Source organism: Natator depressus, chromosome 8, assembly GCF_965152275.1.
Source record: "Natator depressus isolate rNatDep1 chromosome 8, rNatDep2.hap1, whole genome shotgun sequence".
In the NCBI taxonomy this organism is placed as follows: Eukaryota; Metazoa; Chordata; order Testudines; family Cheloniidae; genus Natator; species Natator depressus.
In genome coordinates, this window is record NC_134241.1 from 31,276,662 (window position 1) to 31,301,748 (window position 25,087).

The 25,087-nt window shown below is 45.9% G+C and overlaps 1 protein-coding gene and 1 long non-coding RNA gene across 3 annotated transcripts in view; both read left to right on the plus strand.

Moving 5' to 3' along the window:
- The window catches only part of LOC141992784 (uncharacterized), a 54,210-nt gene extending 37,085 nt beyond the window's left edge, over positions 1 to 17,125 (plus strand). The window contains exons 1-3 of one of the 2 annotated variants that reach the window (XR_012640651.1): positions 14,168 to 14,213; positions 14,808 to 14,874; positions 15,647 to 17,125. This is a non-coding gene — a long non-coding RNA (uncharacterized LOC141992784). Of the gene's footprint in view, positions 1 to 14,167; positions 14,214 to 14,807; positions 14,875 to 15,646 lie in introns of those variants that run through there. The other variant, XR_012640650.1, reaches the window with a different exon arrangement.
- The window catches only part of KCNIP1 (potassium voltage-gated channel interacting protein 1), a 780,527-nt gene that overhangs the window by 139,589 nt on the left and 615,851 nt on the right, over positions 1 to 25,087 (plus strand). The gene's annotated exons all lie outside the window — the stretch shown is intronic.

Genomic DNA, 25,087 nt, shown 5'->3' on the forward strand with positions numbered 1-25,087 from the left:
ACATTTAAGTTGAGCCCCTATAATGGTGTTTTTAAAAAGTTTCCATGCAGCTTGCAGGGATTTTACTTTTCATGCTGTACCTTTTAATTTCTGTTTAACTAACCTCCTCCTCATTTTTGTGTCATTCCCCTTTCTGAAATTAATTGCTACCGTATTGGGCCACTGTGGTTTTTTCCTCACCACAGGGATGTTAAATTTAATTATTGTATGGTCACTATTACCAAAGGGTCCAGTTATATTCACCTCTTGGACCTGATCCTGTGCTCCACTTTGGACTAAATCAAGAATTGCCTCTCCTCTTGCGGGTTCCAGGACAGCTGCTCCAAGAAGTAGTCATTTAAGATGTCAAGAAACTTTATCTCTGCATCCCGTCCTGAGGTGATATGTACCCAGTCAATATGAGGATATTTGAAATCCCCCATTATTACTGAGTTTTTTTATTTTAATAGTCTCTCTAATCTCCCTGAGCATTTCACAGTCACTATCACCATCCTTGTTAGGTGGTTGGTAATATATCCCTACTGCTATATTCTTATTATTCAAGCATGGAATTACTATCCTTAGAGATTTTATGGTACAGTTTGGTTCATTTAAGATTTTTACTTCATTTGATTTCACACTATCTTTCACACATAGTGCCATTCCCACTCCAGCACGACCTGTTCTGTCCTTCTGATATATTTTGTACCCTGGTATTACTGTGTCCCATTGATTATCCTCATTCCACCAACTTTCAGTGATGCTTATTATATCAATATCCTCATTTAATATGAGGTACTCTAGTTCCCCCATCTTATTATTTAGACTTGTAGCCTTGGTATATAAGCACTTTAAAAACTTGTCACTTTTTAGCTGCCTGTCATTACATGGTGTAATTGAATGGGACTTTTTTTCATTTGACTATTTCTCATCAGATCCTGCCTGTATTTTAACATCGTCCATCCTCTCCTCATTATTAGGACATAGGGTATCTCTCCATTTATAGATCCTCTCCTAAGGGATGTCCAAACCACATGTTCCTCTGCACCTGTCTGCTTTCCCCCAGTCTTTAGTTTAAAAACTTCTCTATAACCGTTGTAATTTTAAGCGCCAGCAATCTTGTTCCATTTTGGTTTAGGTGGACAGAATCCTTCATGTATAGACTCCCCTATTCCCAAACATTTCCCCAGTTCCTAATAAATCTAAACCCCTCCTCCCTACACTATTGTCTCATCCGCACATTGAAACCCTGCAGTTCTGCCTGTCTAACTGGCCCTGCACGTGGGACTGGAAGCATTTCAGATAATTCTACCATGGAAGTCCTGGACTTCAATCTCTTACCTAGTAGCCTAATTTTGGCCTGCAGGACCTCTCTCCTCTCCTTCCCTATGTCATTGGTACCTACATGTACCACGACCACCAGCTTCTCCCCAGCACTACACCTAAGCCTATCTAGATATCTCAAGAGAGCCGCAACCTTCGCACCAGGCAGGCAAGTCACCATATGTTTCTCCCGGTCATTGCAAACTCCGCTAGATATGTTTCTAATGACCGAATCGCCCATTACTAATACCGGTCTCTTCCTAATAACTGGAGTTCCCTCCCCTGGAGAGGTATCCACAACATCATCTGGAAGGAGGGTCCCAACTATGGGATCGTTTCTCTCTGCTCCGTTTGGATGTTCTCCTTCCCTGAGACTTTCATCCTCCTCAACAGCACAGAGGCTGTCAGACTGGGGGTTGTACCATTCTACTTTGTCCCTGAAAGTCTCATCTATCTACCTCTCTGTCTCCCTTAGCTCCTCCAGCTCAGCCACCCTGGACTCCAAAGCCCGTACATGGTCTCTGAGGGCCAGGAACTCCTTGCATCGAATGCATACGGATGCCACCTGCCCATAGGGCAGGTAATCGTACATGCTGCATTGGGTGCAATAAAGAGATGAGCAGTCCCATTCATGTCTTTGGGATTACTTTCTTGCTTAAAGTTAGGCATATGCTTAAGTCCCTGACTGAATGGGGTCTCTGGACGGCACCTCCCATTCGTATGTGCACTGCAGAGAGAATTAACCCTGAAAGAACCAGAATCGACAGCACTGAGCTCCCATTGACCTCAAATAGTGTTCAGCATTGGCAGCATCTCTGAATTTGGTCCTGTGAGTTAAACCCTCAGCTGGTGTTAATCAGCACTGACATGCATTGAATCTCAGTGATTTACACCTGGGGAGGGACTGGCCCTTGTTGTTTGTGGTGGAGCAGAACATTGTTAAAGTGCTTACGTCAGCACTGGCAACCACATTGATTCTTTTTTTCCTCTAAAGAAGCAAAATTGAGATTTTAAAAATCAGCAGTCACAGCAGGTGTTGCTGTGCATTCTCTGGTTGTTAATTTAATTAATGGACAGGGTGGCTAATGAACAAAACAATAGTGAACAAGCAAGAAAAAAACAAACTTCTCTGTTTCATGCTGGGATGTGAGTATTGGCATCCCAGCAGTTATCAACTTTCTTAGGCTATGGGTGCAGAGGAGAGCTTTCAGTGGCACAGCTGCACTCCTGCAGACATAGTGCTGTCCACGTGGCCGCATAGGTTGGTGTAACTTAGGTGGCTCCAGGGGGTGGCTTATTCACACTCCTGAGTGACATAAGTTATACTGATATAAGTGGTAGCGTAGACACAGCCTTAGCCCCTCAAGGCTCTGTAAGTGAATATTGTGGACATCTGCCTGGGATCAGGCCTGGGGCAGAGTTTGCTCTGAGACAAGGAGGATGGAAGAAGAAACAACATCTTTGTTACCAAATGCAGATTTCTGCAGATAGACTCAGGGTATGTCTACATTTCAGTCAGAGGTGTGACTGCAGTATCTGTAGACATACCCACCTAGCTCTGATCTAGCTAGCTCACGTACCAATAGCAGTGAAGTCATTGCAGCACGGAATTTAGCATGGGCTAGCTTCTTGAGTACATACCCAGGCTCCCTGGCAGGCTTGTTTCAGGTGGCTAGCCCACCCTGCCGTGACTTCACTTGCATTGGTACCTCAGCTAGCTAGATCAAAGCTAGCTTGGGTAGGCCTACACGTGCTGTAGTCACACCTCTAGCTGCAGTATAGGCATACACCCAGTGACTGATTTTTGTAAAGCACAAATGCTGTAATGAAAGTCTCCAGGAAAAGAGGTTGCCATGAATTGAACTACACTTTTACGCTGTATGAATACATTAAAAGGTGATTAGAGCACTACCAGCAGCTCTGGCAATCCATTAGCCCATTGAAATTCATATTGCAAATAAACAGCACACTCCAGTGGAACAAGTATGCAGTTCTTCAGAGACACAGTACACAAACTCCCACCAGCCCTATTTATGAAAGGTGTCTTAGTTTTCTTCCCCTCGGCCTCCATCCCCAGTAGCAGTTATTTGTCTGCCTTACAGAGAGATCTACTTATCTCTCTTTTTCAATATTATTTAAGTCTCAAATAAGGTTAATGGAATAAGATTCTCAGCTGTCTGTTCCCTTTGCCTTCCAATGCCATTTGGCTTTCATGTACATCTAAACCTTTTTTAGTTGTAGTTGCTGATGTTTATTCCTTTTTACTCACCTATACTGTGATTGCAGAGAGGAAGAGTCGGGATAGAAGAGGAAATATGAGCCAAGGATCCTTTCCCATTTATTTCAAACTGGAGATGAGAACACACTGCTAAATTTCAAGCCCCCTTCATTAATAATATTTTGAGCTGGTATTTTGGCTTGGTCCATTACAAAGACATGGAGCTGCCATGATCTGCTGATCCCCAAACTCCTGTGGTGTTGCTTGTGGACCTTCTTTATGTCATGGGGGAGACCTTGGTCACAGGACAAACTCTGCCTATCTTTCAGACACAGAGGTTTGGATGAGTTCAGCTGAACTTTGAATGGACTTTTGGATGCTTATCTGAAATGCACAAAACAGGCATATTAACACTATCTTCCAGGTCAGTGGTTCCCAAACTTGTTCCGCCGCTTGTGCAGGGAAAGCCCCTGGCGGGCTAGGACCTTTTGTTTACCTGCCGCGTCCGCAAGTTCGGTCAATCGCGGCTCCCAGTGGCCGCGGTTCGCTCCAGGCCAATGGGAGCCGCTGGAAGCGGCGCAGGCCGAGGGAGCTACTGGCTACCGCTTCCTGCAGCTCCCATTGGCCTGGAGCGAACCGCGGCCACTGGGAGCCGCGATTGACCGAACTTGCGGATGCGGCAGATAAACAAATGGTCCCAGCCCGCCAGGGGCTTTCCCTGCATAAGCGGCAGAACAAGTCTGGGAACCACTGTTCCAGGTCTTCAGATCTCAAAAGCCACAGGCAGCCTTCCATTCCTGTGACCTCTGCAGTGGCCTGCCCTGTATTGCCCATATGAATTACTGGACTAGGAATATGTCTGGATTTTCTTAAAAAATTAAGTTGGCCCCTGTAAATTGATTGCCTAGCACCTCTCTAGCCGCTCCCCTGAGCGTAATGCGGACAATGCTGAAAAGCTCTATATAACCGACTACACACTGTGAAAGTGTCACTAGTCCCTATGTTGAGGTATATTATTATTATTCTTCATATTATGGTAGCCCTTATGAGCCCCAGTCATGGACCTTATCGTGCCAGGAGCTGTACACATGCAGAACAGTAAGACAGTCCCTTCCCCAAAATGCTTACAAACTAAGTACTGTGGTGATGAGATGCTTAAGTGTGGATAGGAAATGATGCAGTTTCAAATCACCCTTCCGAGTGTGAGGCTTCTAAAATAAACTGCATAGCAAATTATGGGGGGAGGAGGGAGGTGTCCAAAATATTAAATTCAGATTATTTGGAGGACTTAGCAGCACTTTAGATCTTATTTAAAATATTTTCAGTTTATAATTAGTAAGGCGCAACGGTCGGGGCCCACAACAAAGATAGAGCCATAAGTTGATCCTTTGGCCAGTAAAGTGGAAAGTAAAGCCTGAAAATTTACACTAGAACAGAAACCTTCATCCTAAAAGATACTGAAAGCAGCTGTCATCGATATGTGAGGGAAAGCTTCTGCATGTGGCTTCACTCCTCTCTTCTTGTCTAATGCTGAAAGTGGAATTTGCATTGTTAAATAACCCTTTTAGTGGAAGGTAGGAGACTCACTACCATGGACCAAGAGTAAATGTTGTCCCTGGGTTATTTATTGGAATTTAATTAGAAAAGACTGTTTATCAAAATGGCAAGGTGCCACGAATATCATTTCCGATAGACAACATTGATTACTTAGCTCATCCATTTTTCCTCATTAAAATTGAATGTGATCTAAGGGGATAGTTTTGTAGACAAATCATCACTGGCTGAAATGTGGATGTGGAGCTGGAACCCACATTCAGCTTATTCCTGCTCTAGTGTGGAGTAGAAGCAAGCACCCTTGGAGTGGGTATTAGCTAAGTGTGCCAAACTCTTGACAAAATTGGCTAGATTCTGGAAATGAGAATATGTAACAGCCTAAGGCTTTGTCTACATTAGCACTTTTGACGTAAGTTTTACCAACAAAAGCGCCGGTATGGCCAGCGTTATGTCGGCGGGAGAGCGTCTCCCGTCGACATAGCTACATCTGCTCATTGGGGTGGTTTAATTATGCTGACAGGAGAGCTCTCAACCGCCGGCATAGAGTGGCTACACAGGAGACCTTACAGCAGCACAGCTGTGCCTCTGTAAGGTACATAGTGTAGATGTAGTCTAAGGCTAATGAGCAGATTTCACATTTGAGGGGGAGGTGAAGTAAGAAACTACCAAAGAGATTTAAATTATACCTTTTTTTTTTAGGCCAGATTTTAAAATTTGCCCTCAGTTTTACTCAGGCTAAACTTTCTGAGACTGAAACAGTTTTGGCCATGAAATGAGTGTGATTCAGGATTCGGCTTTCTATTAATTAAGTGAATTTAGTATTGGCTTGATGAGGCTAGAGACTGAAGTGCTCTTCTTGATCCAGAACAAGCAGAGCATAGGCAGCACTAGCAACACATAAGCCTCCCATGTATTTCATCTCTGTCCAGGAGTGACTGCCTCGAGGTGTGAGGGGAGTTTCTCTGTCCTCATCCATTCCTTGGCCTCCGTGTGAATATTGTCAGTTAGTAACAATTGGTTAGTTAGTAACCTGACGTACTAGGAACTCACTCTCAAACTCATTGCACAAAGGCCACTGAACCTAGGAGATCCCAATGGTTTTCACTCAGCAATCTGGAGGTGACAGGCTACCTTTCCCTTGTCAGTCCTTTGAGCCATCTCCTCCTCTACATATGTAAGTTTTTAAAATAGCTGTTCTAAGTGCTCAGCCGAAATCCCATTCACAAGTGAAGAAACACACCCAATCACTGGGGCCTCAGAATTTCTGTTTGTGTGCGGTGACTGTGGGATCATTACAGCCTTGGTTTAATTGGTGCTTGGTTGCAGAGAGCCCCCCAGAATATCAACAGGAAGTGAACCAATGCTAAGGATGGACAGTGCTGCCATGGCAATGGCAAAACCATTTATATATAAATCTTTCGAGATTCCTTCTTGTTGAAAAGATTTACCATCCTAACAGACACCAGCACGTTAGTACTGACTCTAATACCTAATGTACTCATCTCTGTGAAATCCCATTCAAACTTCTCCTTGGCATGCTTGTTTAAACCCCTTGGCTGCTCTTTATAGATTTATAGGTGGAAAGTTGCTTCTCATTTGAACTACAGCTGAGATCACCATCATAAACATTTCTAAAGCAACACCAGTCCACAAAGCACTTCACAAGCTGGTACATGTACCATTACCATTTACCCCAATATGGGTGACTCTAGTCTACAATGGGGCTAGCACCCTAATTCAGGAAAGCAGTTACACTTTAAGCATGCTCACAAGCCCCATTGATATCAGTGGGGCTTCACCTTATATATTAAAAATTAAGCCCATGCTTGACTGCTTTCCTGAATCAGGGACGCAATTAACGGTTGGGATTTTTATCCAAACATCAGCCATCATCTTTAGTAAATTGGTCTTTGCTCCTCTGAGTCATTAGTCACCATTGCAAAGAATCATTTTAACACTTCCATTTGCCCTGTACTGCAAACCACTAATTTGATTTAAGGCAAGGTAGCCATCTGTTGCATTTGAATGTGCGTGATAATTTGCGATAAACTTGCTGCAAGCATAGGTCCATTCTCAACGGCAATTGAGCTCAACATTGTTGATTTATTAAGAGTTTACTGGGCTTGAATATTCTTGATAAATAGAAGGTAAATTAAAAAGAAAGTAATTCTATAACACTAACATCAGTCATGGTAAAAATAATTTTTAAAGAAAAAAAAAGCACCCACTCATTTCTGGCAGCTTGGCAGTGTCATTAATTACAATAAATCAACATGAATGCTAAATCATGGATTTACTTTTTGGGCTGGAAATGGGGTTAAAATGGTATCTCTCTCTTTTTTTTTTTTTTTTTTTTTGAAATATCTTTGGGAGTTACACAGAGCAAAAACATGATTTTGCCACCTGCCATGGCTTACAGAGAAAGGATTTTGCTGAACTGTGTTGACCAAATAAAAGAAATATCAAGTGTCATTACTAAAGTAATTAAATAGTAATTAATTAAACATGTGAAATATAAATAATTCATGTTGATTGGGAAATTCACATTCAGCTCTTAAACTGATATGGGGAGCTTCTGGACACTGATTTAGTTGCAGTTGGTCCTGATTTAGTTGGGGTTGGTCTTGCTTTGAGCAAGGGGTTGGACTAGATGACCTTCTGAGGTCTCTTCCAACTCTAATAGTCTATGACTATGATTCTGTGATTGGTGCATCCTAGAAGGGCCTTATCTTGCTCCGCCAGTGAAATTGGGAGGGAGAGTAAAGGTATCTGGGCTCTCCTTTCCCACAAGGAAGACCATGCTTTCCATACCAGCTTCTTTACCCTCCCAGAAGGGGAGCCAGGATCTGGTAGAGCAATTTCCCTACTATGCTGGAGGAAGTAGATTTGAATCCCAGCTGTCAGGCAGAAGGGAACAGGTGGAGACTAGTCATCAAAGGAGGTAGGGAAGGAGGAGCTGCAGAGTTTGCTTGGGGGTGGTTCCCTCTTGTACCCCCATCATAGGGATATGGCCATCAGAGAGAGGGAGCACATTGAGGGAGTAGATGGGAAGTTGCCTCAAAACACTGCACTACAGCTATTCATGCCAGATGGTAGACAGTCACATGTTAGACCACCTCCAGGTGGGGTTTAACTTATACTGTCTCCAGAACTGTAACTTGGGGGGGCAGGGGTCCTGAAAAGGGCACCTTGCCCTCCCACTATCCTCAAGGTTGCTCCAAGCTCAGGTTTGTGGTCCCTTGTTCAGTACATGATATTATGGTTCAGTGTGTGACACATATAGGGCCTTGTCTACACTGCTCTTCCCCCCCCTTGTGTTTTCCACTGGTGCTGCTCCTTTTGTAATAGTAGGGGTGGGAGCACTAGAGTAACAAGCCACCAGCAGCAGCCACCCGTGTTTTAACCCGCTCTGAACTGAGTTCGAAGACACATGGCTTAGGAACACTACTGAGGATCTAGACTCTGTCTCCCCTTGCAGTCTCATGGGTGGAGGCACTGGGCATAGAACTGATGGGCTGCATTAGGGTGAAGAAACTAGATCATTCAGTTTGTAATGTGTTCATTTCAATATGCAACATGTGTGATATATGCATTTCTGTGCAGAAGGTTTTGAATAATGTCCCCAACAGCCCCTTGTCCATTAATATCTGCTACAGTACAAGTTTCTACTGTTTTGGTAATATGGCCTATCTATTTACCCTAATTGTGAGTGCGACTATAAGAAGCGCATGTACGTTTATAAGATGTCACAATAACCTATAACAGCAGATATTGATGGGAAAAGGTGTGAAAGGGAGGCAGACTGAATTAGTCCAAACAAAAAGTCCCCGTATATAACTCAAGACTGTGCTGAGATCATGCCTGGTAAATGAGCAATGTGAGACCAAAAATTGATGAACTAAAATTGGTATGTCCGATATTAGGCCTAATTGGTGGACTAAATAATGAGGGGGTCGGCTGTTCTGCACATCGCTCCCTTTTGGAACCCTTAAAGAAAGAGACTTTGGGAGAAGGTGGCAGGAATGAGTTTTACCATCACTGCTGCCACCCTCACCATCTCCTGGGACCCTGAACCTTGTGTAACACTGTTTCATGTTGGACAGTGACTGGGTTACGTGAACACCCTTAGACCATGTATTCCATCTAATCTAATACAACCCTACTCACAAGAAGTGCCAAAATAAGTTAAAATCCCTTGTCCAGATTTTCTTTTCAGTCATGCCAGTGTAAGTGCAGAGTAACTCGACTGTAGGAAATGGTTTTATTTCAATTATATACTGGTGTCATTGAACACAGTTTGGCTGGGCTCTCTATTTGTTGATACAATGTCATCTTTAATACAATTTATAAAATGCATCAAAACTACTAAGGCAGAACAGTATACATATTCTACACTCTTAGGTCAGGTCTACACTATGGACTTATATCGGTGAAGTATTTTGCTCCGAGGTGTGAAAAATCCACACCCCTGCATGATGCAGTTATACCGACCTGATATTTGGTGGAGACAGCGCTATGTCAATGGAAGAGTTTCTCCCGTTGACATAGCTACGGCCTCTCACAGAGGTTGATTAAGTACCCTGACAGGAGAAGCTCTCCCGTTGGCATAGGAGCATTTTCATTTCAGCACTACAGCAGCACAACTGTTTTAAGAGTAAACCTGCCCTTAGAGTGGAAACCAACAAAGGAAGGCTGGGACCCTGGAGACCTGGGTTTGATTCCTTGCTTCCTCTGTTAACTTGTGCCTTGGTTCTCAATGTATGAAATGGAGCTTATAGCATTTTACTGTCTCACAGGGATGTTGTGAGGATAAATACGTTAACGATTGTGTGTCACTCAAATACTATAATGGGGGGGGACCATATAAGGACCATAGATAGCATGATCCACTGTGTTCATGGGAGAAAAAGTTCAGTGTTCCACTGTATGCTCAAAATATGCCCTTATTTATAGGTACTCAGTATTCTGTATTCGCCATATAGTGATTGTAAAGGAGTTGAGAGAACTGAAAGAGGTGTCCTCTGCGTCTGTCTGTGAAAGTGGAGTTACTGCTGTGATGGGATCCCCAGGGTACAACCTGGAACTGGGGTACCGCTGTGCACCCTTAATCTCCAGCTTGGGCCCTCTCTCACAATGCTTTGCTAGTAACAAGTGGCAAACCCTTCTGGGTGCTGTTTTCACCCAGCACAACAGCAGGTGGAGCCCCACACCCAGCTAGATTGCAGGAAGGCACCCAACGTCTCTCATGAATCACCCAGACAGAGGCACCAGGCAATTCCTCCAGCTTCCCAGCCTTGCACCCCCGAGCTGTGCCATCCTGCCCTGCTCAGAAGCCTGACTAGTGTATGTTTATAACCCAGTCTGCCTCTCCCTCAGTGTGGAGAGAACATGCACCAGTTTTTGTTTCTGAACTGAGGTTTCACAAGCACTTCAAGCAAACTGCTGTTTTAGGTTATAGTGAGGCAGTTACCCTGCTCCTAGAAAAAAAGGTAGGCTGATTGGGGAGGCAGCCACAGCTGTGGCCACACCTGGCCCTGCTGAAGGCCAAAGGAGGTACTGGGGCTGCAGGGAGACAGCTGGGCCAAGAAAGGCAGCAGGTCTTGCCAGTGTTGAGTGGCCATCACAGACTGCCCTAGAGAACAGTTTGCCCTAGAGAACAGGGGCTAAATGACGACTGGCAATAGCCACTGAGGCAAGGTGGGCATAGAGGGTTGGGGGTTCCCCTTGGAGGTGAGACCCAGAGTGTGGGGACTGCTGTGGGGCAGAACCCCAGGGTAAGGGATCCGGGAGGGACACGGGACTTGAGACAGGTGAGACACCGGTCAGCAGGGGGCGCTCCGACTGCTGGAATTGAGCTAATTCCCAGACTGACCAGTAGGAGGCTCCGCGTCAGTGAGTGCTCAATCTGCTACATAGGTAAAATATAAAACAGGTTTATTAACTACAGAAAGATAGATTTAAAGTGATTATAAGTGGCAGGCATAAAAGGACAGAGATGGTTACCAAAGAAAATAAAAATAAGCACACAATTTAAATGTTAAACCTTATTACACTTGGCAGTATTTGGGTCAAACAATTTTCTCACCCCAATGGATGTTGCCATCCTTAATGCACAGACTTCCTCCCTGAAGCCTGGACCAGTCTCCTTAGATGATCTATACCGACCGCTATACTTACCTACATGCCTCCAGCTTCCATCCAGGACACACCACACGATCCATTGTCTACAGCCAAGCTCTAAGATACAACTGCATTTGCTCCAACCCCTCAGACAGAGACAAACACCTACAAGACCTCTTTCAAGTATTTTTAAAATGACAATACCCACCTGCTGAAGTGAAAAAACAGATTGACATAGCCAGAAGAGTACCCGGAAGTCACCTACTACAGGACAGGCCCAACAAAGAAAATAACAGAACGCCACTAGCTGTCGCCTTCAGCTCCCAACCAAAACCTCTCCAGCACATCATCAAAGAGCTACAACCTGTCCTGAAAAATGATCCCTCACTCTTACAGATCTTGGGAGACAGACCAGTGTAGGATTCATACAAGGTTTATGCAGTTGGCAACATTCAGGGCACACCCAGAGTGTTGTGCTGGACTTGTGCACACACAGCTCCTTTCAAGGGCATCAACCTTGGAATCTCGCCAAGATGACATGAACCGTGGGAAGCCTCTCAGGACTGGGCTCAAGGCCCGAGAGCAAGGAATGTGGTAGATAGAAATTGGTAAATAAGAATGTTAAACAAAGCCAATGTATTCCTTTTATCTGTTGGAGAATGTAATGCGCGGGGAGAGAGAGAGAATAAAGGGGAAGGTGGAAAGCTGACAGGGGGAAGCCTGTTAGCAGAGACCAGCCTGCTTGCTTGATAAAAGCTGTGTTCTGTCTTGTCATTGAACCGCCACAACTGGCGCCCAAACGTGGGGCCCTCAGCACTCACCTCGCCCGGCAAGGGTTTCAGACACGTCACTCATCCGCCTCGCGGATCCCGGTGAGTATTTTTCATTGTGGTAAGTATGGGAAGCTCCCTCTCTGCTTTGCAAGTGCAACACCGCAATGAGCTACAGTATTTGCTGCGTAAGGCTCAGCATGATTGCCCCACTCGAGAACTCACTCTCCTGCTACAGGAGGTGAGTGCCCAATGCCCGTGGTACCCTGAAGCTGGAACCCTTAAGCTAGCGGACTGGGAGCAGTTGGGCCAGACATTGCACAAAGAGCCTCGGGCGCCCGTGCAGGCTTTACATGCCTGGCACCTCTGCCGCGACGCGATACAGCGTGTCGCCTCGGACAGGCCCTCCCTCGCGAGGCTGGTGATCTCGCCACGCCCGTCCGCTCCTGCAGCCATCCCCCCTCCTGACGATGCGACACAGTGTGTCACCTCAGAAAGACCTCTCCCGCGCCAACAGAGGGGCTGCCGATCCCGCCACCCCCGTCCGCTCCTGCAACCATCCCTCCCCCTGCTTCGCCCCCAGTGCCTCTATTACCACCGCCTCTCTGGCCTTCCCCACCAAAGCCGGTGTGTGATCACCCTCCGCCCGTGGGGCCCCATGCTCCGGGGCCCCCCGGGGGATCGTCTGCGTCTGCTCAGGGGCTTTCGCTGGTGCAACAAATGGTTCACGCAGCGAAGACTCGCTCAGATATTACAGCAGAGGAGCTGGCTGATCTGGTCTCAGTTTGTCCGGTGACCTGGCAGGACGATGGCCAGGGCAACCAGGTTGCAAACTGGGTCAGTTTGCCTTACTCGGTGATCAGAGAGGTAAAGAAAGCGATTCGCGAGTTTGGCCTGACTAGCACGTATGTGCGTGGTCTCATTGAAGGGCTAGGTAGTGGGTACTCCCTGATCCCTGAAGATTGGAAGGCGCTGTTGCGCATGATGCTGACGCCTAGTCAGTATGTTATTTGGCTTAGTGAGTATCGGCAGATGGCAGAACGCCAAGCCCAGGTATATCGAGAGCAAGGTATCATTTATGAGCAGTTGGCAGGGGAGGGCCAGTTTGCTACCGTTCAGTTGCAGTCTCAACTCCCTCCGGCCGTCTTCCCCATTATTTCCACCTGTGCCCAGCATGCTTTCCGGAAGGTCCCGGATTCAGGCAAGCCTACCGAAAGCTTTGCCAGTATCCGTCAGGGTGCTTCAGAGTCCTTTATGGATTTTACCAACAGATTGCAGGAGGCTATCCTCCGACAGGTGGATAACCCTGCAGCAGCTCAGGAGATCCTGCTAAAAATGGCGGTTGAAAATGCAAACGAGAATTGCCGCCGTGCTCTCCAGGCTGCAAAAGCCTCTGGAATTCTAGCGCTGTCGGACATGCTGCGGGCGTGCCAAAACATCGGAACCCAAGCCCATAAAGCTGGAGTTCTGGCCGCCGCCCTGCGGAAAAGCGGGAAGGAGGGGAAGCGTTGTTACCGCTGTGGTAAGGAGGATCACTTTCAGCGGGAGTGTCGCTCATCGACGGCACCCGCCCGCCCCTCAAAGAAGTGCCCCAAGTGTCGGAAGGGCTATCACTGGGCTAATCAGTGTCGTAGCGGGTCGGGAAACCGCACGACGGGTCCCCCCCGAACCCAGGGCCAAACGGGGGTGTTTCCCACTCAGACAACAGTTCCTCTGCCTTACAATCCATAGACTCCATGAGGGCGGCGACTGCCGGAAGTGCAGGGCTTGATTTGATTATGCAGGAGGACGCTGATTTTCAGTTGCCGGGGGAGGTTTGCGCCATACCTACACAGGTGACGGGACCTCTCCCTGCCGGATTTGTGGGTCTGGTTCTCCCTCGCTCACACACTGGGAAACAGGGTTTTTTTGTCATCCCAGGAGTCATTGACGCCGATTACACCGGCGTTATTAAGGTTCAGGTATGGACCCATCTTCCACAGTTGCTCCCGTGTGGACAGTCAATTGCGCAATTGATTTTAGTCCTCTATCAGGTGCCAGCCGCAGAGGATCGAGCCTGGGGCGGAGGTGGCTTTGGATCGACGCTGTCTCAGTCACCGTCTCACAACACGTCCTCTCCACTTGTTGCTCTGACAATGTCGGTCCGCCCCTCGAAACCTCAGTTAACACTTCTCTTAAATAATGTTCCTTTTACAGGGTTGGTGGACACTGGAGCTGATGTTACGGTGATTCGTGATCCGGAGTGGCCGGTCAGTTGGCCAACAGTTTCTTCTAAAGAGTTGTGGGGGATCGGGGGTAGCAAACCCGGGCGCCAAAGTTTGTCTTGGGTCACGGTCTCTAAACCAGGAGGCCGTGCCCTTGCTACAATCCGCCCTTTTGTACTCCCTGTCCACCTCAATATTTGGGGCCGTGATTTACTTACAAAGCTGGACACCACCCTTGATATTAATATATAATGGCCCAAAATCCTCCCTCACCCACCTTGCCATCCGCATTACCATTGGTATGGCAATCCTTAGAGCCCGTATGGATTGACCAGTGGCCCCTCCCTCTAGAAAAGCTGAAAGCGCTTCATTCACTTGTACAACAATATTTGCATGCACAGCGCTTGGAGAGCTTTACTAGTCCTTGGAATTAGCTGCTGTTATTTTGGCCTTTCAATTTTTTGCTGATTGTCCCTTTAATTTGATTGTGGACACGCATTATGTTTATCAGGTAATTGATTATTTACCCCTTGCCCTCATTACCCCTCAGGTCGATGCGGACCTTCTTTGCCTGTTTTTGTCCTTACAGTATTTTCTCACCACTCGTAATTTCCCTTATTTTGTTGCTCATATTTGCAGTCATACCCCTCTGCCTGGGCTACTCATTGAAGGCAATGCGCGCGCCGATCGCGCGTTACGTGGTCAGGTAAATTCCCTTTTTTCTGACCCCATTGAAAGCCATTCCTTTTTTCATCAGTCTGCCTCTGTTTTGGCCCGACAGTTTCATATTCCTGCTGATCATGCACGTTCCATTGTTCGTTCCTGCCCCCACTGCGCCGCTGCTGCCCCTACCTTTTCTTATGCCGTTAACCCCAGAGGTACCGCAGCGAATCAGCTGTGGCAAATGGGTGTCACGCACGTGCCACAATTCCGCCCCTATTCGTTTTTACATGTTTTCATTGATACCTATTCAGGATTCCTTTGGGCGACCCCACAGCGTGGGGAAGCCACTCCCAAAGTTATTCACCATTTGCTAGCCTGTTTTGCTGTTATGGGTCACCCGAGCCAGATAAAAACGGATAATGCCCCAGCCTATTGCTCCACAGCCCTCTCCACCTTTTGTGCCCAATGGGACATCCGTCTCAAACACGGGATCCCTTATAATTCCACAGGCCAAGCTATTGTTGAACGTGCAAACTGCACGCTAAAAACCCTGCTTGATAAACAATTAAAACAAGGGGATCTGCATCTCCGAACTTTAGGAGACATTCAGCAACAACTGCATATCCTTTTGTTTACTTTAAATAATTTAACGCTGAACACAGATCAGCAGACCCCCGCGGATCGGCATTTTCACAAGTCCGAGGTACTGGAAAGACCGCGTGTCTATTACCGTCAGCTGCCCGATCCGCAGTGGTTGGGCCCAGTGCCTTTAATCACTTGGGGTCGGGGATATGCTGCTGTGTTTCTCCCTGCAGGACCGTTGTGGGTTCCAGCCCGGTGTGTGCGACCGGCACTGAAACAGCATGGCATGGCACCAGGGGCTGTCGAACCCCATACCGGAGTTTCAGCTGACCTTGGAGGAAAATGCGGTGCCTCCCGGTCGACAACAGCGGGACGGAGACGGAAGAGATGTAGCATCCCAAGCCAGCCCGTGACATGCGGAGCAGTAAAAGCATTGGTCGCCGCAGCTCAACGAAGACTGGCAGCAAACCAACAGCCAGAGACTCCTGAGACTCTGTTTGTGGCAATTCTCGCCCAAATTACTGCTAATTCTGTACTGATTGTATGCCTTTTGTGCCTGCTATTTCCTGGATGGGTTGATTCGGGAGCGCTTTCTCCGTTACGGGCCCGAATGACATATAACCTATGGGAAAGATTGGCTTCAATAGCAAATGTTACCCACTTTTGTTTATTTGATTTTGTAGCAGCTGAAGAATTGTTAGGTACATGCCTTATTTCAGTATGTCATCACCCTGAGGAAACTGGGAATGAGATGATGCTCTCTGCTTACTCGAACCTCTCTTCCCAGTACTCCAGCATGGCTAATTGGGGCCCGGCCAATCACACTTTACCTTCTTAAGCTTATTTTTTGCTGCTGCTGTGTACAATGTATTTCCTTTTTGTTAAGGCTTTGTTGAGACCCGCCCTGGCAGGCTCCACGAGTTATGACCTTGTCTGTCCGGGAGTTAATTGGCTTGCAAATGCAAATTGATGGCTACCATGAGATGGCCGAGCACAAATAAACAAAAAAGGAGGGGATGTAGGATTCATACAAGGTTCATGCGCTTGGCAACATTCAGGGCACACCCAGAGTGTTGTGCTGGACTTGTGCACACAAAGCTCCTTTCAAGGGCATCAAGCTTGGAATCTCGCCAAGATGACATGAACCGTGGGAAGCCTCTCAGGACTGGGCTCAAGGCCCGAGAGCAAGGAATGCGGTAGATAGAAATTGGTAAATAAAAATGTTAAACAAAGCCAGTGTATTCCTTTTATCTGTTGGAGAATGTAATGCGCGGGGAGAGAGAGAGAATAAAGGGGAAGGTGGAAAGCTGACGGGGGAAGCCTGTTAGCAGAGACCAGCCTGCTTGCTTGCTAAAAGCTGTGTTCTGTCTTGTCATTGAACCGCCACAGACCAGTACTCGCTTACAGACAGCCCCCCAACCTGAAGCAAATACTTTCCAGCAATCACACACCACACAACAAAAACACTAACCCAGGAACCTATCCTTGCAACAAAGCCTGATACCAACTCTGTCCACATATTTATTCAAGTGACACCATCATAGGACCTAATCACATTAGCCATGCCATCAGGGGCTCGTTCACCTGCACATCTACCAATGTGATATATGCCATCATGTGCCAGCAATACCCCTCTGCCATGTACATTGGCCAAACTGGACAGTCTCTACGCAAAAGAATAAATGGACCAAATCTGACAATAGGAATCATAACATTCAAAAACCGGTAGGAGAACACTTCAACCTCTCTGATCATTCAGTAAAGGTGGCAATTTTGCAACAGAAAAGCTTCAAAAACAGACTCCAAGGAGAAACTGCTGAGTCTGAATTCATATGCAAACTAGATACCACTAACTTGGGTTTGAATAGAGACTGGGAATGGCTGGGTCATTACACATATTGAATCTATTTCCCCATGTTAAGTATCCTCACACCTTCTTGTCAACTGTCTAAATGGGCCATCTTGATTATCACTACAAAAGTTTTTTTTCTCCTGCTGATAATAGCTCATCTTAATTAATTAGCCTTTTTCAGTTGGTATGGCTTCTTCCACCTTATCATGTTTTCTGTATGTATGTATATATATATATATCTTCTTACTATATGTTCTATTCTATGCATCCGATGAAGTGGGCTGTAGTCCACGAAAGCTTATGCTCAAATAAATTTGTTAGTCTCTAAGGTGCCACAAGTCCTCCTGTTCGTTTTTGTCTTCTCGGCATCTTGGTTGTTTCCAGCGTAGGTGGGGGAGGATAAAGGCCAAGACATGTTGCAACTGCTCCTTATTTTATACTCTGGGCCCATGTGACTGACAGACACTAGCCCAGGCAGGTACTGGTGGGCTTTGCTGAGTCAGTGAACAGGCAGCCACCAAGTCACAGTGATCAAGCAGTTTCCATTGTGTGGTGCTTGCATAGTAGTCATACAGTTGGTTAATGGGCAGTCAACACCACCTGGGCAGGGATCCTTTGCATGCCATTAGCAGACTGACAGCATATTTCAGTAACAATCATACAGCACAATCTCATAACTTTATACACACTAATGATGTACATATTTGGACAGAAAAGCAGGTTTCAGCAGATCATGACCTTTCATATGATACCTTACATGGCATGCTTTGTATGAAATATCATAACCTCATATGAATGATGAATATAGGGGTTACAGGGTGCCATTCTGAGGTACAGTGAGTCACAACTGCATTAGCAAGAGACCTGTTGGTATTTTCTTTTCACTCCCTTCCTTGCTGTCTCAGTAGAAAGGCCAAGGGTAACCAAAGAGGCTTCCAGGCTGGACTGCCCTCTCCCACTCTGCAGGCCAGCATCAAGGTCCAGGAGTGTGGAAAGCTTGCTCCGTGATGCTCTGCTGTACCTATTCTTTGGATAAAAAGCAAAACAAAGAGTTTGATCTTCAGATCTGTCAGTCCATCATTTTGCAAGAGCACAACATTCTTTTCATAAAACTTTTAAGACCAATAAATATAGTGATATAAAGAAAATGCCGAAAAAATTGATTGCATGTGTTGTTTAAACTGACATTAAAAGCTGATGGTTTGGTCTAGCCTAGTCAACTTACTCCCAAGTAACTTGCACTCGTGGCTACAATCCCTGGTAACAGGTGAGTGGCAGACATCTGTGCTGTCTTGAGGGAAGTAAATCTAGATGCACATGTTGAGGAGTAACATGGCATGACATGCTATATTTTGCACATTTTTCTGTGCCGTTGGGATCTGTTTAGATTTTTGATGCTTTTGTCTGCCCAGAGGTTATAGATGATGGTGTTTAGTCTGTGACTTAACTATTGCTTCCTTCAAGCATGCATGCGGATAGATGTATCCTGCTGTGCCAAGTTATATAAATTTTTAATTGTCACAGTAAAAATATTTGCTTTGAGTGGCTTTGAATGAGCTCCAGCCTCTGGGAAAGTGCCACTCTTCATTCTAATGAGGAGAGAAATCCTCTGATTAAATCAAGCTCCCCATAGTGTGCAACCACTTAAATAAATGTTTCATGTTGTCTGCATGATGCTTTTAAAATGTAACAGCTGCTTATGTAACCATTACATGGGACATAAATAACTGAGGTTATTTATGACCATCAACACATAATTATTTCTTGCATTTTTATTACAAAAGATTCCACAAAAGTCATTTCTCATTTTCCAAGTATGTGTTTGGAAAAAGCTCCAGGCCATGTAGAGCAGATGGATCCATTCAGAACTATTTTATATCCAGAGATGTGCAGGCTGCTTGTGAATTTTTTGTGAGAATTGTGAACAGACTCCTCCATGTGAATATTCCAACTCCTTTTGAGTTTTTATGCCAGAACACAAGTTCCTTCAATGTGGGGAATGCAGTTAATTACAAAGTAAAGAGATTTTTTTATTCTTCAACCATGATGCCACATTAAAGGAAACTGTGCTAATATTTTTGACACCTTACTGGTTTACAAAAGAGAAAAAAAGACCTTAGACGAGAGAATTATAAAGCAGTAATAATAAATATATGTCACTGTTCCATTGATATGGACTGGGAAGTGATGTAATCTCTGGGGACTAGCAATGAAATGATCATTCCAACAGGAAACACAAATTAGCTAATGTCTCAAGGGATTTATACTTTGCTCATTAGAGTGATATCTTAGCATGTATGCAATGAGAAAGCCATACAGTACAGGGTAAACATGGAGATCTAGGTTCTATTCCCAGTTCTGCCACAGACTTGCTTTATGACATTGGTCACTTGTCTGGGCTGGTCACTTAACGTCTCTGTGCCTTTGATTCCCCATCTGTAAAATGGGGATAATGCTTCTTCTTCCTTTGTAAACAGCTTTGAGAGTTATACATGCAAAGTGCTATGTAATAGTTGTGGTGTTATTAGAGCTAGTTGAAAATGCTTTTTTCTTTTCTATTTTTGCAGGAAATTTGGAAAAAAAATATTTTATTTTTATTTTTTTTAAACCACTCTTTTTTTCTGTTGTTCACCAAAAACTTGAAACCAAACCACAAAGTATTTTTAGTTTTTGAGAATCATTTTGGATCAAAGGTTTCAGTATGGATGCCCTATGCTTCGTAAAGTCCCCTAGCGGGCAAACGTTTAGGCATGTGTTCATCAGTACGACTCCTCATGGTAATGAAGTTAAGCACATGCAGGATTAGGGCCAAAGGCATATCTGATTCCCAGTCCTTGGGCCCTCAGATCCTTTCCTTCCAAAGCGATGATGACGAGGGAACCCCAGCACTGAACTCTCCTAGAAAGTTTTTCCCTTCTCTGGGTTTTTAAGGGAAGGATAGCTTTGTGCTTACACCAGAACTTTATTTCTAGTACACGACCCAAGAGCAGTCAGGCTAGTAGGGGGAGAATCTTCCAAGGCTGAGCGAGGAAGGGCTGAGCCTATGTGCTGCTTAAACAGCTCCTACAATGGGGACATTGGGTGGTTGGATTGTTGTAGTGGTAGATTCACTGGTGCCCCATTCATTCCCCCCTTTCCACGTACTAGCTGCATGCCATGAGTTCTGCAGCTTGCAAGAGGTGTGCACTACCTCTGTGGGCTCACCGAACCCTGCCTCTTTGCACAGTAGAACTGCACTGCAAGAGCAATCTGGGTGGCTGCAGCTAAAGAATGGGATTTAGACCATAATACTCTTCTTGGACTTGCTGAGTGAGACTTTCAAGCTGCTGCTTAAATAAGTGGTAAAACTCCTCTTGACTTCAATGGGAGCAGTTAGACCAAAGCCTAGCACTTCTAAACATTCCATTTTCTGTTTCTCCCATGGCATTGGTTAAATTCTGTCTGCAATACCCTTGGTGTTTTGTATCATTGTGATCAGGCTAGAAAAAGAAACTAAAATCAGTGGATACAGTCACAATCCCACTCTTTCTTCAGACATCACCATCTCTTAGTATGAATAGTACTGCTATCTCTTGAGCAAAGTAAATATTGTCCTGGAGTGATTTCAGTAGGAAAGACTTAAAGCTGTGCTAACAGCCAGTAACCATACATGGCATGGATTCACCTGACATGTTATGTTGCAGTTTTGTGAAAATCATTTGATATGCTGGACATAGAGTGCCAAAGCTATAAATGTTAACAGGCTCCACTAATAGAGTTTTTAGGATTCACCCTTTATTCTAGATAATCTGCTGCCTCTTATGAAAAATTTCAAGTACTTCTGTAAAGCTGCTTATGCCAGATAATAAAAAAAAACAAAACCCAGTCATAATTGCTTCTGGTTGTGCAGGGACATTTTCCTCTGCAATGTCTTTGTTAGTCACTAAGTGATATTAGCCTTTTCCCCTGAGCAAAGCAGACTGACCATCAAGGCGGCTCTAGGATTTTTTTCAGAGTAACAGCCGTGTTAGTCTGTATTTGCAAAAGGAAAAGGAGTACTTGTGGCACCTTAGAGACTAACCAATTTATTTGAGCATAAGTTTTCGTGAGCTACAGCTCACTTCATCGAATGCATACTGCGGAAAGTACAGAAGATCTTTTTATACACACAAACCATGAAAAAATGGGTGATTATCACTACAAAAGGTTTTCTCTCCCCCCACCCCACTCTCCTGCTGGTAATAGCTTATGTAAAGTGATCACTCTCCTTACAATGTGTATGCTAATCAAGGTGGGCCATTTCCAGCACAAATCCAGGTTTTCTCCCCCCCACCGCAACACCTCCCTCCCCCCAAAAAAACCACTCTCCTGTTGGTAATAGCTTATCTAAAGTGATGACTCTCCTTACAATGTGTATGACAATCAAGGTGGGCCATTTCCACCACAAATCCAGGGTTTAACAAGAACGTCTGAGGAAGGGGGTAGGAAAAAACAAGGGGAAATAGGTTACCTTGCATAATGACTTAGCCACTCCCAGTCTCTATTCAAGCCTAAGTTAATTGTATCAAATTTGCAAATGAATTCCAATTCAGCAGTCTCTCGCTGGAGTCTGGATTTGAAGTTTTTCTGTTGTAATATCGCAACTTTCACGTCTGTAATTGCGTGACCAGAGAGATTGAAGTGTTCTCCGACTGGTTTATGAATGTTATAATTCTTGACATCTGATTTGTGTCCATTTATTCTTTTACGTAGAGACTGTCCAGTTTGACCAATGTACCTGGCAGAGGGGCATTGCTGGCACATGATGGCATATATCACATTGGTAGATGTGTAGGTGAACGAGCCTCTGATAGTGTGACTGATGTGATTAGGCCCTGTGATGGTGTCCCCTGAATAGATATGTGGGCACAGTTGTCAACGGGCTTTGTTGCAAGGATAGGTTCCTGAGTTAGTGGTTCTGTTGTGTGGTATGTGGTTGCTGGTGAGTATTCGCTTCAGGTTGGGGGGCTGTCTGTAGGCAAGGACTGGCCTGTCTCCCAAGATTTGTGAGAGTGTTGGGTCATCCTTCAGGATAGGTTGTAGGTCCTTGATAATGCGTTGGAGGGGTTTTAGTTGGGGGCTGAAGGTGATGGCTAGTTCTGTTATTTTCTTTGTTAGGCCTGTCCTGTAGTAGGTGACTTCTGGGAACTCTTCTGGCTCTATCAATCTGTTTCTTCACTTCCGCAGGTGGGTATTGTAGTTGTAAGAATGCTTGATAGAGATCTTGTAGGTGTTTGTCTCTGTCTGAGGGGTTGGAGCAAATGCGGTTGTATCGCAGAGCGTGGCTGTAAACAATGGATCGTGTGGTGTGGTCAGGGTGAAAGCTGGAGGCATTAGGTAGGTTTCCGGTATAGGGTGGTGTTTATGTGACCATCGTTTATTAGCCCTGTATTGTCCAGGAAGTGGATCTCTTGTGTGGACTGGACCAGGCTGAGGTTGATGGTGGGATGGAAATTGTTGAAATCATGGTGGAATTCCTCAAGGGCTTCTTTTCCATGGGTCCAGATGATGAAGATGTCATCAATATAGCGCAAGTAGAGTAGGGGCATTAGGGGACGAGAGCTGAGGAAGCGTTGTTCTAAGTCAGCCATAAAAATGTTGGCATACTGTGGGGCCATAGCAGTGCCGCTGATTTGAAGGTATACATTGTCCCCAAATGTAAAATAGTTATGGGTAAGAACAAAGTCACAAAGTTCAGCCACCAGGTTAGCCGTGACATTATCGGGGATAGTGTTCTTGATGGCTTGTAGTCCATCTTTGTGTGGAATGTTGGTGTAGAGGGCTTCTACATCCATAGTGGCCAGGATGGTGTTATCAGGAAGATCACCGATGGATTGTAGTTTCCTCAGGAACTCAGTGGTGTCTCGAAGGTAGCTGGGAGTGCTGGTAGCGTAGGGCCTGAGGAGGGAGTCTACATAGCCAGACAATCCTGCTGTCAGGTTGCCAATGCCTGAGATGATGGGGCGCCCAGGATTTCCAGGTTTATGGATCTTGGGTAGCAGATAGAATATCCCAGGTTGAGGTTCCAGGGGTGTCTCTGTGCGGATTTGATCTTGTGCTTTTTCAGGGAGTTTCTTGAGCAAATGCTGTAGTTTCTTTTGGTAACTCTCAGTGGGATCAGAGGGTAATGGCTTGTAGAAAGTGGTGTTGGAGAGCTGCCAAACAGCCTCTTGTTCATATTCTGACCTATTCATGATGACAACAGCACCTCCTTTGTCAGCCTTTTTGATTATGATGTCAGAGTTGTTTCTGAGGCTGTGGATGGCATTGTGTTCTGCACGGCTGAGGTTGTGGGGCAAGTGATGCTGCTTTTCCACAATTTCAGCCTGTGCACGTCAGCGGAAGCACTCTATGTAGAAGTCCAGTCTGCTGTCTCGACCTTCAGCAGGAGTCCACCTAGAATCCTTTTTCAAGAGACTGCTGATCTGGAATTAATTTGCAAATTGGATACAATTAACTTAGGCTTGAATAGAGACTGGGAGTGGCTAAGTCATTATGCAAGGTAACCTATTTCCCCTTGTTTTTTCCTACCCCCTTCCTCAGACGTTCTTGTTAAACCCTGGATTTGTGGTGGAAATGGCCCACCTTGATTGTCATACACATTGTAAGGAGAGTCATCACTTTAGATAAGCTATTACCAACAGGAGAGTGGGTTTGTGTGTGTGTTGGGGGGGCGGGGGGAGAAAACCTGGATTTGTGCTGGAAATGGCCCACCTTGATTAGCATACACATTGTAAGGAGAGTGATCACTTTACATAAGCTATTACCAGCAGGAGAGTGGGGTGAGGGGAGAGAAAGCCTTTTGTAGTGATAATCACCCATTTTTTCATGGTTTGTGTGTATAAAAAATGTCTTCTGTACTTTTTACAGTATGCATCCAATGAAGTGAGCTGTAGCTCACGAAAGCTTATGCTCAAATAAATTGGTTAGTCTCTAAGGTGCCACAAGTACTCCTTTTCTTTCTAGGATTTTTGCTGCCCCAAGTAAAAAAATTTTGGGCCACCCCCAATTTTTTTTCATGCCCCCCCGCCCCGGCTCTGCCCCAACTCCGCCCCTTCCCCAAATCCCTGGGCATGCCGCAATTCCCCACCCATCCTGCTGCTCCCCCCCCCCCCCGCAACTCCCTAGTTCACCTCCACTCCGCCTGCTCCCTTGAACATGCCACCGCTCCGCTTCTCCCCTCTCCCTCTCAGGCGAGGGAGAGGCAGCTCGTTCAGGGGAGCAGGCGGAGCAGAGGGGAGCGCAGGAAGTAACAGGGCGGGTAGAAGAACCGCTCCCCCCGCCAGCTCACCTCCAATCCATCACCACCGCCTCCTCCGAGCACGCCGCCGCTCGGCTTCTCCTCCCTCCCTCCCAGGCTGGCGTGCGGCAAGCCTGGGAGGGAGGGGGGAGAAGTGGAGCAGCGGCGGTACGCTCAGGGGGGCAGGCGGAGGGGGAGTGGAGGCGAGCCGGTGCCGGAACGCCACACCTAGAAATGTGCCACCCCAAACACCTGCTTGTTTTGCTGGTGCCTAGAGCCTGCCCTGCTGACCATGCTGACTCAGGTTTTTAAAGTCTCAGAGCTAGTTAGTCACTGGCTGTAACGATGCTGGTTCTGGCGGGACCCAACTGAGAGTTCCAATTCAGGACAAATTGCTTAAAGCAGGGCAGTTACAGCCCAAGGCTGGGGTTTCTATGCACACCAAGGCAAACCAAGCCAAACAGAGAAGGCTTTCGTTTTACCCCACTGGCTAACCACAAGTCACACAAGCAATTCCCTTAGACACTCCAGTTTCCCAGTATCACCACCAGTGCCACTCGTTAT